At 36.6% G+C, this 15747-nt stretch overlaps 1 protein-coding gene across 3 annotated transcripts in view; it reads right to left on the bottom strand.

Moving 5' to 3' along the window:
* Nucleotides 1–14747: 14747 nt before the first annotated feature.
* FOXP2 (forkhead box P2) overlaps nt 14748–15747 on the bottom strand; it is a 406072-nt gene continuing 405072 nt past the window's right edge. For all 3 annotated transcript variants that reach the window (XM_083860379.1, XM_083860380.1, XM_083860381.1), the window contains one exon: nt 14748–15747. This exon is cut by the window's right edge and continues 2105 nt beyond it. The gene's annotated coding sequence lies outside the window, so the exon portion shown is untranslated.

Raw genomic sequence — 15747 nt, 5'->3', positions numbered from 1 at the left:
GTGACACTTGTGCTATCCAGCCTCTCTGCTTTCCCTGACTGGACTGAATGAAGCAGAACTTTACTGTTAGCAGATACAGAGCTACATGGAGTGTGAGTTTCCTTGGACATCCAGCATTAACACCTGGGGTTTTGGTGCAGTGATCTGTGTTGCCTTCCCTCTTCCTGTAGACATGAGGAAAAACCTCCTTTTACCCACTTCACCCTGAAAGAGGGTACTGTGGGCAAGAAGTAAAAATTATTTCAAATTATTTCTTTTTCCTCCTCCTCATGTTGCAGATCTGAGGTTTTTAAGTTCTCTTCCTCTAATTTTGTTAAATTAAAATAAAACCTAACCAATTTCCATCTCAGATATCTGGAATCCCCTCACAGAAGAGGGGTAAAGGGTAAGAATTATCCTTGTAGTAGAAGTAATACTTTTAGGACAGTGGAACTATAATTGATGGATTCATTTTTCACATTGGTTTTAACTCTTACATATGGGACTTACAAAAATACATACAGAATTTCAAAAGGGCACTGCTTTTTTTATCAGGCATTTTACTCATGTCCATATGGGTGCTCAGATCTCATTTTTTGGAGCTTGTATGTCGAACTTTCTTGCAACTAGCAGTTTACCAGGTTTGTTTTGATCTCAGCATCATAATTACCTGTGGAGAACCTGATCTGGTAAAACAGATGGTGATATACTTACAACGTGTCACCTTATAGGACTCAAATACAATTAAAAAAAATATGTCACCTGAAAAGAGATTGGGGGGTTTTTATCCCTTTTAACTAATTTCAAGAAGTCATATGTATAAGCATGGTTTGAATAATGTTTTGGTGACTTAGTGTCTGTCTCTGTCTGAATAGGCAGACGTACAGCTTGAAATGTAAGCATTATCATGAGGATGAGCATGTGTTTGTTGGTCACATCTAAAGGAAACTAGTTTAGATTTGTGAGGATTTCTTTTGCCCAGCAGTACGTAAATATTGACTAAGTGACCCCATTTTTCTTTTTCTTCTGTCTTTGCCTGCTGTCTTCTTTGGGGAGAATTTAAATGCTGTAAAACCCATCCCCAAGCACATTCTTTCTCTCCCAGTATCAGCATCTTCATCAGCTGCCTCTCTGCTTCCTTATTAAGAGTTCTGTAGCAGTGTGTCTCTTAGGTGTGGAGCTGGAGCCTAGATCCCAATATGCCTCTCCAGTGGAAAAGCTGCTTGGGGGAAAGTCAGACAAAGCTGTCAAGCTCACACATCCACCCCACCATGAGGCTAGCTCAGCAAGGAGAGGCAGAAGGGCTTCCTGTATGATAAGGTTCCGGAGAGGTTTATTTCAGGAACAAAAGAGCAGACCATGAGCTGTGTACCAGCTTAAATATGGGGTCAGCAGCCAATGACCCCATTGGGTCATGGGGGTGGTACAAAGGGCAGGCAAGGTCAGTGACCGATAGGGATAACGGGCCCGACCACTGAGGTCCCACAACCTAAGGATAATCAGAGAAAGGAGAAACCACGAGATTTTGGACATCATGGAAAACAAGACTAGGGTAGAATTACAGAGTGTCACAAGGCACCATGGGGAAGTTTTCTCTTTCAGTCTAGGCGGGAAGTCTCTCCTTCTAAGGTCAGACCCTGGGTTTTACCATGAGGGGCTCTAGGGACTGCACAACTCGCCTGTTTTTTCTTACTAAGACGACCTCCCCATAAATGATAAAAACAATGATTAAAACCCAAAACATCCCTTTAACAAAGGATGAAACCTATCCTGTCAATCCCCATTGTCCAAGAAGTTAATGAATCCAGTCTGAGTTCTCAACCTTTAATTCTATCACTTGCTCCCTCAGCTTCTGGATGTTAGCATGAATGGATTCTGAGTGCAAGGGCTGAAACAGCACATGCCTTCAGAGTCTTGGCAGCCATGTCCAAGAGCCAGCAGCAAATACTCAACTGCTGCCCGATTTTGCAACGTCATGTGACTGGCAATTTCAGTGTCACTAAGCAGGTCACTGAGTGCAGAGGAGGTAGCATATGCCTGCTTACTAAGCCAACATTCCAGGTGAGAAAGCTCACTGACAACTTGAGCTGCAGCCAGCCAAAGTAAAAATAGTGAGACCACAACTCTTTTTCCTTTGTTCCAATTATAAACATGGTTATCACAATTTTCATCAAATTCAGTATATGATCTCTTTTGGCATGGCAGTTTTCCTTTCTGTTTCCAATTCTGAAGTAAAGTTATGTTTGGGGTGAGGGTAGTAAGCTGGCCTTGAAGGCGTGAGGGGATCCCAGCCCATATTCGGTCCTCACAGATGAGAAACACTCCCCAAGGCAGCGCTTTGGGATGGAGTGGGGACAAAGAAAGTTTAAGGCTGGTGTAGTTGCACCAATTTAGAGGGGTATCATTTTCGTTAAATGAGGTTACATTCTTCCTATGGGCAGCCCTAATAAGTTCAAGGTGGGTCAGGAGTTCATTGGGAGGTTAATATTGAAATTGAATACAGTAATAAGTTTTAGAAGATCCTAACAGCTCTAATTCTTGGGGTTCCTGTGATGCTAGTGGTAGGGTCCTGGTCCACTCATCCCAAGTGAGTTCCTCTCCATCCACTAAGTGCCTCACACCCTTTTGTACTGATCACTGTGTTCATATTCATGTACCTTCCAAGTAAGGCAATCCTTGGCTTTCTGATACTCACTGTGGAGTCCTTAGCAGAAGCATAAGAGGAACTTCCAGGGAGTGGGGAGAAAGCATGAATGAAGAGGCAGTTTGGGAAAAGACAGGAGACAGAAGGAGGGATGCTTGGCTCCTAGTGGGAGAAAGGAAGACACCACTAATATCAGTCTGAAGGCCTTCACTGTCACTGATTTAAACCAAAACACTAGAGAAAAGAAAGGTTTTCACAGTGCTGGGAAAAACTGTGAATTCATTTGAGTAATGTTTATTAGTCACAAAAAGAGGTAAAAGCCAACAATATGCTGGAAAAGTACAGATATGATTATTCAATAGAAATTTGAGGAAATTATCCTAGCACAGTCCAAGAGACTAATGAGTCCATATTAAGAAAATGGCACAGTGCAGGTCACCCTATTATAAAACAGGATATTACAGAAATGGAGAAGGTGCAGCTAAGGGCAAGCAGAGTGCCACAGCAATACAATGATCTTAGTTATTCAGAAAGGTTAGAGAAACAAGATCCATAAGCTAGGGAAAAGAATTAAAATTAGGATACACCCTCAGCAAAGTCTGCCAGGGTATTTGTATGCAATAGGTATAACAGCTTTGAAGACAATACCTACAAGAGGATATTTGAACTCCTATCACTACAAAGTAATGGCATAGAGTAAGCGTAATGATAAAATAGATTTATGTGATTTAAAATATAGACTAAATTATATAGATACTTCTTGAGGAATACCTGAACATTTTTATAATAGCCCTTGCAAGTCTTTTTAAAACATATGTGGCCTGATATATCTAGCTAAACTTGGAGTTAAATTTGTCTTTGGGATAGGCCAAACAATAAGACAGCAAATGTTGCAAAAACACATAGAGGAGTTGGGCAGACAGGCTTTATGCTGATACTTGTGTAATTCAGCTCTCTATAAAATAATAAATTTATCCTTTTTTAAAAATAGTGTAGCAGACAATGGATTACTGCAAAAACATAACCTATGAATATAGATTTAGTGGAAAATATCCTGTAGCATTGAGTCAACAGTAAAAAAAAAAACCCTACCATATTGCTCCTTTACAAGGCATGAAAGGTAATTTTTTTCACTAAAGGTAATCCTGGTTTCATGCATGGGAACAATTTTATGAATATAAAAACTTTCATATTGATTAGTCTAGATTATTGTCTCACCATTTAGAACAGCAATTGTTACACAAAACAGGTTTTTAATCCATAGTTTTTGAACATGTCTATACTTTGGAGCAATAGTAGTCTTCACTCTGTGGAGAATATGCATGAAAGACATAGATATATAATTGTAGAAATACAATGTCAGTCCAAAGGATAAAGAGCATTCAATAAGTAGTTTCAACACTGCCTTTTCAGCAAGCAAGTTACATTCTCTGTACATGCTAGATCCCTGATAATTAGTCTCGTCTACCTGTAATATGATCAAGCTACAGAGACTGAGTATGACCTCTGGTATGAAGAGAATATATTTAATTTGGTATTAAATTTGTAACATTTTACTAATATCATCACATATAAAATGTTTATCTTGAAAATAAGTTTTTTAAGAGTGAGTGAGATAGCATTATATTTAGAGAAAAAAAAGATTAACTCATCTATTTAGATACTACTATCATTGAAAAAAAGCAGATTAAGAAGAATTGGAATTTCATTGTGTGCTTGGGAATTAGGTACCAGAAGAGTGTAGAAGTAGGTCTGAAAAAGAGCAAAGCCATGTATTTGGGGAGAAAAAGTGATCACTTAAGAATCCATGGTGTGCATCTGAAAATCCCATTAGAGACTGTCAAGCTGCATTGGTCAGACAAAAAGAATATGAAATGGGGCCAATTAATACGATGCTGTTGAATGCATGGCAATAGCTCCTAGTTCCTGATTTACAGAGGAGAATACAGTTGAGTGGAAATGATTTTGATACATTTGCATTTGTGGCTATAAGTCAAATTCTACATAAAGAGATCTAGCAACCACTGAGAGGTGACAATAGCCCCAGACTCACAGTCCAGAGCCTGGGATGATATTGCTGGTTCTGCAACTGATCTTTGGGATGACCTTGACCAGATCACTTCTCTTTGTAAATGTTTCATGTACTGAGTATTGTTACATCTTGTTCTATTGACATGCCTATATATGTTGATTGTAAGCCTTTAGAGTCTTCTGAAGAATAGCTTACTTACTGTGTTTGTACAGTCTGCAACAGAATGAGCCTGTGATCTTCTCTGGGGAGAATTTAAATACCATAAAATCATGCAAGCAGCAGAAGGACCATGACAAAGAAAGGGAGAAAATCAATGGGATTTGGGGATCAGGGAATTTTAAACTAAAGGACTTTCAAATATATCATTTCCTCACACTGAAATAGCTCCTAATCTGATTCAAAATTTGATTTATTTGCTCAGCATGTTTCCATGTCCTTGAAACAATTCATTTGTGACAGTTACACATTTTCATTGAATTTTCCCAAACACTGAAGGGTAGGTCTCTAGTGCTACTAAAAATACTTGATATTCTTGATTCTTAATTGAGGAATAGATAGTATTCTAACTAAACAAAAGAAGTCTCATGTTGAGAGCTGTGGACTCTTATGCCAAAAACATGGTTCAGAGGACTCTATCCTCAAGCATCAGCAAAAAAGAAATGTGTTAGTCCTCTTCCAGGCTGTCAGGACCCTTTTTCCACATCTTTTGTTGTTCTCTTAATAATTTTTTTTTTATTATCCAGTGTGGCCAAATATTTGATCAGTGTGGAAATTACCACTCTGCAAGTTTAAGGGGCCATTCAGCCAAAGATTATGGAGCCACAGGCACTGTCTCCACATCTACAGTAAGCCAATTGTACAGTCTCTTCTGTTATTGAACTGTGGAGGAGAGAAGCCTCAACCAGATAGCAATCTTGTTTTCACAGTAAAATGCCCAGACCAGACCAATGGCTGGTATATTTAAACATGTTCTTCAGCTGGTTTCCAGGGAACAAGTTCTCCCAGGCACCCATTCCATTGAGATGTGTGCCATTCTAGCTACAGGGCTGTCCCACTTGGGCAGGCCTCCTGTTTTCCAGTGTATAACTCAATCCTGCATGGGCACTGCCATGCAAAATTCCCATGGGGTGCCAGCTCAGCCTGGCAGAACCAGATTGAGATTAAACCACATCATTTTCAAACGGTTTAAATTTAGTAACAGATAAGGAGCCTTTTGCTAGGGCAACATGCCCCATTCCTTTCTTTTATCTTCTCTTTTGGAGGATTAGTGGATGAGGAGGAGAATTGCATCCAGACTTTCATTTATCAGTGCATAAATTGTTTTCCTATGCACTATCATATGTGTTCAGGGAGAGCAAGCCGAAGGAATGAAACCAGACTGCAAGCAGTGCTTTCCCAAAAGGCTTTCCCCCATTTTTATAGCTTATTCTGCTGACTAGCCTCTACAATATGACAAAAAATTATTTTGGCCCTGACATTAATAGAGAAGGAAAAGGGATTTATATGCTATCTGGTAAACAAATGTTCTGGTGTTTATCAGCCAGCAGCAACTTTTGAATTCTCTTCTGAGAAACAGTTTAGTAGGCTGAATTTATCTGTTATTCAATATTAGAAGTAGACTAGGAGAGCCTAGAAGCAGTTAGGGTATGTGACAGAATAATTTTTGCATTAGTAGGTCTCAGGTGATGATCAGATAGATAGTCTACAAGCAATTCGTAAAGAAAAATGAAACTCTGACGACTATATGATCAGACATCATGCTCTTTCTGCTGGGCTAGTTAACATCCTATTTTCAGTGCATCAATTCTACATGGTATCCTTTAAAATGCACTCAAAAGCATGTAACATTCATTCTTCCCTCTTCTTCCAGAGTTTATAGACCAGCTTGTTGATTCTAAACACTTCCTTCCAGCTGAAGTGAAACGAGAATAATCTGGAAGAAAGAAAAACACAAGGTGGTTCCAGTGGTTCAGAATTTTATACCTCACTAATGAGTAGGGGTGTATTCTGGGTTCTGCCATCAGCATGAAGCTTTACATTTTTCACACTCATTTCATAGCTACATGCTTTGATGCTCAGACTTAGGGTTTTGCTATCTCATTAACTTTCTTGTATACATGGGAGAGCCCATTTACACTTCTGATAGGTGACCCTTGTTTCTCTGGATAAGTCAGCTGAACAACAGCAATAAAAAACCAAGCCATATAATCTTGTAGACCTAAACCCCAAAGAGATGCATCACAGTGTTTTCAGGCTGTGTCTTGCACTATTAAAGCAAAACAACAGTATGACTGTGAGAACAAGTGTCTAGACTCAGACTGAGGACACCTGTGATGGCACAACACATGTTTTAAGCCTCACTCAGCAGCAGGTTGGATGCTTCCAAAATATCTATCTGTAAAGTATCATTCTCCACTTCCTGCACATTTAATGAAGAAACACAGTTTACTTTCCAAATAGTGTTTATTTTGACTTTTAACTTTCTTTTTTAAGCAAAGGTTAATCGAATATATTAAGTCACTGACAAGTTAAAAATGTGACCATCATACCATAGTTATGAAAAAACACAGTGGAAAAGTAAAATCCCAATAAAATAATCATAAAATAAATAGAAGAAAAAGCTATGTAACCCAAAAGAAAATCAACCAAAACTAAAAAACCCAAACAAACTGCTACCTTATCACCACTTCATAATTTTACCTCTGGGTATAAACTTCTCCCATGTATGAGAATTCGTTTTCAACATCTGGAATTGCATGACACTGATTTATTCCAACTGGTAGATCTAGATTAAGGTCTTCCTAACTGTCTAATCGTTAGGTAGTTCCTGTGTGGAGAGATACTGTCCCAATTACACTGGATGTAAGGCCTGTAGAAGCTAGTGCTTGGAGGTGAAAAAGGACAGCCCTTGCCCACTCACTCCATTTGGCTTAATTTTGCTTTTCCTGCTAGTCTCTAACGTGTGGCTGTCATTTGGCCCCATTAACTGAAAAGTATTGGATTAAAAAAACTCAATCTTTTTTTTTTTTTTTCATTTTTAAGCAGTAAATATTTTAGTGATAGAATTTCATTTTGAATGAAAGTGAAAAGAGATGTTACAATCTTACTGCACAAAGGAAAATAAGTTATATATAGAATGTGCATCTTAATGACTAGAAGGTTGATTAGCATCATACTTTTATTTCACACAAAGATGTGTGAACTTTTCATAACAAAACTTGTAAGAAAGCTGAACTTGTCTCATTTATGCATTTTTTGAATAAAAGTTAATCAGTCAGCAGTTTGCTTAAAGTCAAACAGAATATCTCATAGCCTTGCTGGACAGGGCAGATGAGTTTGGGATCACACCCTTCTCCTCCCCTCACCCCAGCCCTGTCTCTAGCCTGCCTGCTGATCATTACAGTACATATTTTGCCACCTATTAAAATAAGCTAACCTTTGGAATAAGCAGATTTCTCAGGTCTCCCTCAGCCCTGAGGTACAGCTTGGCAAATGGTGCTTTTTCTCATCAGCCAGGAAAAGCCTGAGCCGATGAATTGCTCTGGAACTGCCAGGGAGGACACACATCAACATAATTCAAGGAAATTAACTGGAGGGCTGAGGAAAAAGGAATGCCACTCTTATTCAGAAAGTATTTGATAAAGGTGGACTTTTGAAACAGTTCTCTTTGTTTTGCATAAAAGTAAAATTGCCATCCTAGCTCTACTTCATCCTCACTTTGTGACTGCCCAAGCCAAGTTTGTTTCTGTAATTGCAGGGAAAGGCTTTTCAGAGACAAATCTGAGAGTCAGCTGGAGAAGCTGAGGAAAGGAATCCCTCTTCTTGAGCTTAAGTAGGCAACTGTGCCGGTAATGGGTATTTCAGATTAAATGTGTGGTTCTGCATGCTTGTTTATGCTGTGTTGAAGATCCTGTTACTGCTGTTGTTGGTGGATAATTTCATTTGACAATGTGCTGCAGATTCATCTTTATGTATGAATTTACAAGTACAGAGTGAGAAGCATAAAAAATAATACAGAACAGCTCATGCAGAGTCACAGCACACAAATTAGAACATCCAGTAGTTCAAAAATGCCAGTATAGAAAACTTTAATCTTTCAGAACACTTCTATATTTGTAAAGCTTCAGCTTTTGTTCATGATGAACATTAGGAAATCAAACTCACCGAATAAATGTAGTTTCAAAAACTTGGTTGCATGAGAAAGCAGAAAATATTGCCCACATTTAACCAGTATTCCTGTAAAATGTGTAATGTATTTTCTGTTCTAACTTTTACTGTATGGTCAGGGAGTAAATAGTAGTACTGTAGTAGTTTCTGTAGTTTCTGTAGTACTCACCTATGTCTGGGCTAAATTAGTGTTTGTATGACAGATGATGGACAAGTGAAATGCTGCCAACCTCCCAAACCCTTGATAGTACCTAGTAAGTTTTAAGAGATATTGGTTAGTTTGGTTTAATAAGTTGCTTTATGCTCTCTCTAGTTTTTGGGAAGCATTACACTTACCAGACACCTGAATAAAAAGGCATAATGAAAACATGAAAAGTTGGGGTTTTTTTTTTTTTAATATTATTTAGAGATTCCAGTATTTCTTTCCTGAAACATTTTCATTAATACAATAATATCATCTGAAGAAGGAACAGAGCAAAATCCCACACTGTGATTAGAATTTTTCTTCTCTTTTCTCTTTAGATTCTCAGGTAAATGCAATTTCTTCTGGTTCATTGTCTTAATTAATTGGTCCTACTGACTTTATTAATCTTCAAATGCCACTTCTGATTTTTTCATCCCATGGTCACTACTTGCTCTTAGAAATGTGAGAAACTGGACTTTATGGCTTTATTCCAATATTTGAAATTATCCAATCTGCTGTCCCTTCCCATCTGATTAATTTAACAAGTATCCCACCTCCTGAAAGGGGGAGGAGAGGCACACTACTTCACATCCATTTGGAATCAATGCTGCAACTAGGCATGCAGTTTTACAATAATTACCAGAAATCAACACATGTTGGGATGTGTTTGTACACATTCCAGTAATCAATAAGATGTTATTAAAATATTTATTCCTGTATAGAACATGAAAGTTGAAGTAAATTCTGAAAGGATTACTACACATTTTTTCTAAGATCTATTCACTTATTAACAAGTAAAATTACATTAACTGGCTGTCAAACATAAGAATTACCTACCAGTGGAATTTGGAGTGGCTTCTTAAGCTACATAAAGATGGAAAACCAGAACAAGTTGCCAGAACAAGTCTTGAGGTAAGAAACTCACAAAATTTCAGGAGTTGCTTTTTACTTCACATATAAAATATGGTGGCTTTTTCCCATCTAAGAAACTATTTAAAAAAACAAGATGGCAGAAATAAAATGAAAGGAGTTTTCCCACAAGAAGGAAACCTGTAGAGGCATGATGCCCTGAAGCTAAATGGAAAGTAGCTGGAAAACCTCTACCCAGTACTCCAGCTTGCCCACAGGGAAGTCCTGCAAGTAGTGGTCATAAATACATACCCACAGATGGACTCCAGCATTTATTGAATCTTAGCAATTACCATGTGGTTCTGCTGGAAATGAAGTTTACCCAGAACTTACAAGTTGTGAACTCAGGTATAATGGTGATATGGCAATAAAATATTAGGATTATTCCTGACATCAGAAAATTATGACAAAAATAGTTAATTTCAGTGCCTGGCCTATATCCCTGTATAATAAAAAAAAAAATAAATCCTGAAATAAAGTCCATAGATCTGGCTGTTTCATGAAGTACAGGTTTCCTCACTACACTGTACTGGATCTAACTATTCATTGTACAGGAGACAAGAAATATGACAAAGAAAGCAACAGAAAGACCTTGAAAATCTTAATCTATTTTTCCTTTCATAGTAAGAGATTTCTTTAAAGACAGGAAAGATGCTACTGAAATACAAAATGAACCATAAAGCTAGGCAGTGTTGCTTGATCTTGTTTTGATGCAGATTCAGACAAAATAAGTTATTGTGAAGCTACTTCTATATTTATCTGCACACATATGTATAGATACAGTCATTAATGCTCACAGTATTAAAAAATATAATCTGTTTGACAGAGACTAGGGAAAAACGAGATAACGTCAATGTTTATGTGGAAAATATGAATTGATTTCTGTTAAAAATAAAAAGCATATAAAACACTATAGCACAACTATTTTTTTGTCAGACATTTGCTGTAGGGATGTCAAAAACACATTAATGTTGCAGAATTTGGTAAAAAGCACCCATCCTCAGTTACCTGTACTAGGTGTTCTAGACCTCAGACAGTTTGGAAACCATAAGAACCTGCTGAAAGACTGGTCATGACACAACTCCTAACACAAAAAATAAAACAAAAACTTACCTTTAGCTTTAATTTGTGCTTAATCTTTGCTATGACACAGGTGGAGAGAATCTAATGAGAATATTAGACTTTGATACAACAACTTAAAAAAGTTCTTAACCTTTATTAGTATTTTGTCCTTATTTTCTAAAAGAAATATTATTACCATTTGATTTCCTCATTCTGATCTAAGGTACTTTCCATCATTTAGTCACAGACTATGTCTATGTCACGAGAGATAAACTTCCCTATGATATATTGGTTGAGATATTAGTTTATTTGCCTACATTTTCAAGGTTTTTTGCCTTCAGGCATCTTCAAAAATTTTACTTAAATAAAGAGTATTCACTGAAATAATTTATGGCCACTGTGTGCTTTTGATCTGCATGAATACTTTCCACAGATTTTACTGATATTTCAGGCATAGAGTGTTAAATTGGACTGTAAAAATAAATGCATCCCCTTTCATTACTGCTTGACTACACAATACACCAAAAAAACTATAATTCTTAGAAATTTAAACATTTTTTTTCAGATTAGCAGCTTTTCTTCTCCCCAACTTTCCCACACAATATGAATTTCTTACTCTGATTTTTTACTTCTCATTCATTCAGTCTTCGATAGCTTCAAATAGAAATAGTAAAATTGTAATATAATATTTTAATTTATATTAGTACTATTAGGAATTATTAGGATTGTCTGGCTTGTTGTTTCCTGGCCCAGTCTTCTCTGCTTAGAAGAAATACTGGAAAGGTTTTTGGAAGCATCTGACTAACATACACAGCCCTTCCTGTATTAATTTTTGTTTGTTTGTGTTCTTCAATTTCAATGCATGAGTTTTGCTTCTCTTGATTCTCAGAGATGTAATATTTACACATTAATAATTTTATACTCTGCAATGTCTTAGATATGTAACTAAGATTAAAATGCATCTTTTAAGAAATATACTGTAAATTACTTTTGAGAGTCTGCTAGGGGACACCTAGATAATATTCTTCATACACATGGTTGTACAGAAGGAAAATGCTTGAAACAGCCTGACATTCATCTAAGGTCACCATATTCTTGTTATTTATGCACACTAATTATAAGTAAAATTAAAAAGTTTGAAGGAAGGTAGCTGTTGATTTTAGGGTCTTTTTAACTTTGAAAGCATTTAGAAATTCAAATAATTCCCTTCAGTATCATTCATTCTTCTAACGAGACATGTGACCAATTTTCCATTGATTCCCCTTGACTCTTCTGACCCATAAACATTGTAAATCTGTAAAAAATCTCAGGCCCAGGCTCTTCTATCCAGTTTGCCACTATGGCAAGCCCAGAATGTAGTAAAATTACAATTTACAAATTTAAATTTTTAGGAGAATATGAAACAACCACCAAAGAAAATTTTACTCCCCTCCAGTGAGAAAAAACAGCTTTTTTTTTGTCAGGATTGTATGACAAGGCTGGAGATGTAAGTGAAGATTGGCAAGATTGGAGAAACAGGTCTGTAATCCTGATTCCTCTTTCTGCATATTACACAGTGGTTCTCACCAGATTGTTCAGACATAGAGTGGCCCAAATTTCACTACCTTCCCACATGCTTGCTTCTTAGTGGCTGCTTGCAAATGCAGGTTTGTATGTAACATTCAATCTCTGAAATACACACACACACAGGGACACACACACACACACACACTCTCTTTATAATTAAGAAAAAAGAAGAGGCAAAAAGAATGTATTTTAAATGAATGTGTGAACCTGCGATTGGATACATCCATTAGGATCAAAAATCTTCCATATACTTTGACATTGTCTCCATTCGCTCCATGAACAGCATAATTCAGCTTCTTAACAATTAGCACCATAGTTAGGATATGTCTTTATTTTTCTGCTTTGTAGAAATAAGTAAGTAATTTATTATGCAACTGCTATAATTAAAATGAGCTATAATGTATATTTGCTTGTCTGTGGTTTTTAAAAAAATATTTAGGTGAAAGTTTTTGCATTTACTTCTTTTAAGTGAACACAAGTGCTGTTCCGAGAACTTAGATATGAGATACTAAATTATTCTGAGCAATGTGATCTGTGGAAGATGTCCCTGCCCATGGCAGGGATATTGGAACTGGATACCCTTTAAATTTCCCTTCAAACCCAAATTGTTCTATGATTCACTACTAAGCTCTTCAAATAAAAGTATTTTAAGACCTCATTCTAATGTTATTCACGACAATGAAAGAAATCCACCACCACTGCGTTCATTAACTTAAAAAACCCCCAATTCTTTAGACAAGCCAGGGCCAGAAGGCAGAAATCTGGTATGTGCTGCTGGACTGTGGCATCCAGCATTTTCAGCAAGACAATGAACAGTGATCACACATGCAAGTGGATACATGCAGAATTTTTGAGTGGTAAGTCACAAGACACAGCTGATTAATTAAATTTCCATCTAGTGCCTTCCAAAACCAATCATCCAAAAACCCCCAATATAAACAACAACAACAACAAGTCTTACAAAGGGTTAATTTCCTCAAGAACAAAGTCTCCCGTTAAACATCACTTTCAAAATGGAACTTAAAAAATTCTCTTGACATGCAAAATCCCACTAAGGCAGGTGTGACTGCACAACAAGTTAATATGTTTAGTAGTATACTGATCTTGCAAAATAATACACATGATGAAACCGGCTGTTGTCATAGATGGTTTGGGTTTTCATACTTTTTTTTGGGTAAAACCAGATGTGATTCACCTATTCCCAGCCCTATATCAGAGAGCTACAGCAAGCTATAGAAAGACTTCTTTTAACTGAGCTCTTCAAGGTGGAAGAAGGTTCCTCCCAGAAAGAATAAAACCCTGTGGGTTATAAATGGATCAAAAAGAATTATATTTTTTTATTTATACTCCAGAAATGTAAGCAAGTGAATGAAATGGTTTCATATACATTTTTACATCCATCAGCAGTGAAAACACTGTTCATACATCAATTCTATAGTAAAATGTACATCCTGTTTTTCTAAATATGCCAAATTCAATGGACAAAACCCCTCCATAGTGATTTGAACTCTTGAAACAAGGGCAAAATGGTTAATTGCTTTAGAGCAACAATAAAGCTACCTTTCCAGAATGCACATTAATAGTAAAGCGTGCAGGCAAAACAGTAACAATAGTAATAAAAGAAAAAAAAAAGAAAAAAAAAGTGAATGCCCGATTTAAGGACATTTGTAAATCAGACTACGGGGAGACCTAATACATTTGAGTCCAGGCTGGTTTTTACTAAGTGCAGTTCAGTAGCTCTGATCCTAGCTGACTGTGCTTGGATTCTCTAATCACAAAGAAATGCATTCTTATGAAGTTAATCAGCTGTAGACACAGAATGCTGATGACAGTTTCCCCATATCTGCTTTATCTAAAGAAAACCCAGTTAGTGGTAAATCTACCAAATACTTGTAACATTCACATGAAACTTTAATTGATTTTCAAACAGTACAACTGTGCCATGAATTCAACCACACAGAATATAAGCCTTAAGCTCGCTAGGTTTAAGCAATTGTGACTTTGTAGACTAAAACTATGTAAAATAAAATCTGATAACTCCCTGGTGTTAGAGGTAGACAGTTTTCTTTCGAATCCTAGGTTTGGTCCTTTATTTTATTCAGCAGTGAAAGCCATGAATACAGAACGAATAACAGCTGTTACAATTCTCAACCATGACTTCTAACGTCAGAGAATTCAAGGTATGAACACAGTACACAGTAATGAAAAGTATCAAAAATTAGTTTACCTCAAAAAAGATAAATAAAACAAGTATATCCCACCAATACATAAACAGATGTTTGTGCTACAGTTAAAATTTGCTGTATACAAAAGATCATAATCCCCCGTCCTCAGCTTATGATAGAAGCAAGAATACATGAGCCATTTAAATTGTCAGACATTATGCTTTATAAGGTATGCACAGAAGTTCAAGCAATAAATACATACATTAGTTCAAAGCCTTACAATAGCTACGCAAAGCAGATGCAGAAAAGCAGATTTGCTATTACTAGCAAGCAATGATATAAGAGTAAAAATTCATGAAATGCATTAAAGCAACATTTTTCTTAGAAAAAGTCTGGTCATTTATGGGTCCACCAACATTTTTACATAATATGCACAATTATCAAAATACAGACCAAGCATCTCAGAAAACTCCAAAAAACCTAAAATCTATTTTCAAAGCAATTGCAGTTTTGGAGGTTTTTCTGGTATAATGTGCAAGCAGCTATTTTTTTTAAATTGTATTTATATAAAACCCATGCAAAACTCTACAGGTATATGCATTCTGTGGCTGAGACTTCCTTTCAAAAGTTTTGTAACTGAGGTATGCATACTTTAGCATTGTAGTCTTAGGCCACCTTCCTGATGGTACAATTACCACATTTACTTCCAGTCCATCCAAGTCTCTTGAACATGCACTCGGAACACCCATCATTCCCTTTCAGGTAATCCTCACATCAGAATCTTAGACGACTGATTGACTGAAAACAATCTCTTACAAGGAGAATCCTTCTCTTGATGTAATTACCGTAAGCCTTCTGTTGATCATGACCCAAAGACAAACATAATGAAAAGTAGCAGTTACTGTGACGTTCTCACAATTCATGCAATCTGCCATAATTGTTCTAATTTCTTTTGTTTTTGTTTTTTTTTTTTTTTTCTTTTTTTTTTTCTTTTGCAGAGGTAGAAGCTTTCAGAAAGCCTTTTGGGTAAGTGGGAAAA

This window comes from Zosterops lateralis (genome assembly GCF_965231275.1).
Source record: "Zosterops lateralis genome assembly, chromosome: 4".
Classification (NCBI taxonomy): Eukaryota; Metazoa; Chordata; class Aves; order Passeriformes; family Zosteropidae; genus Zosterops; species Zosterops lateralis.
This window is presented reverse-complemented; position numbering and strand designations above follow the sequence as displayed.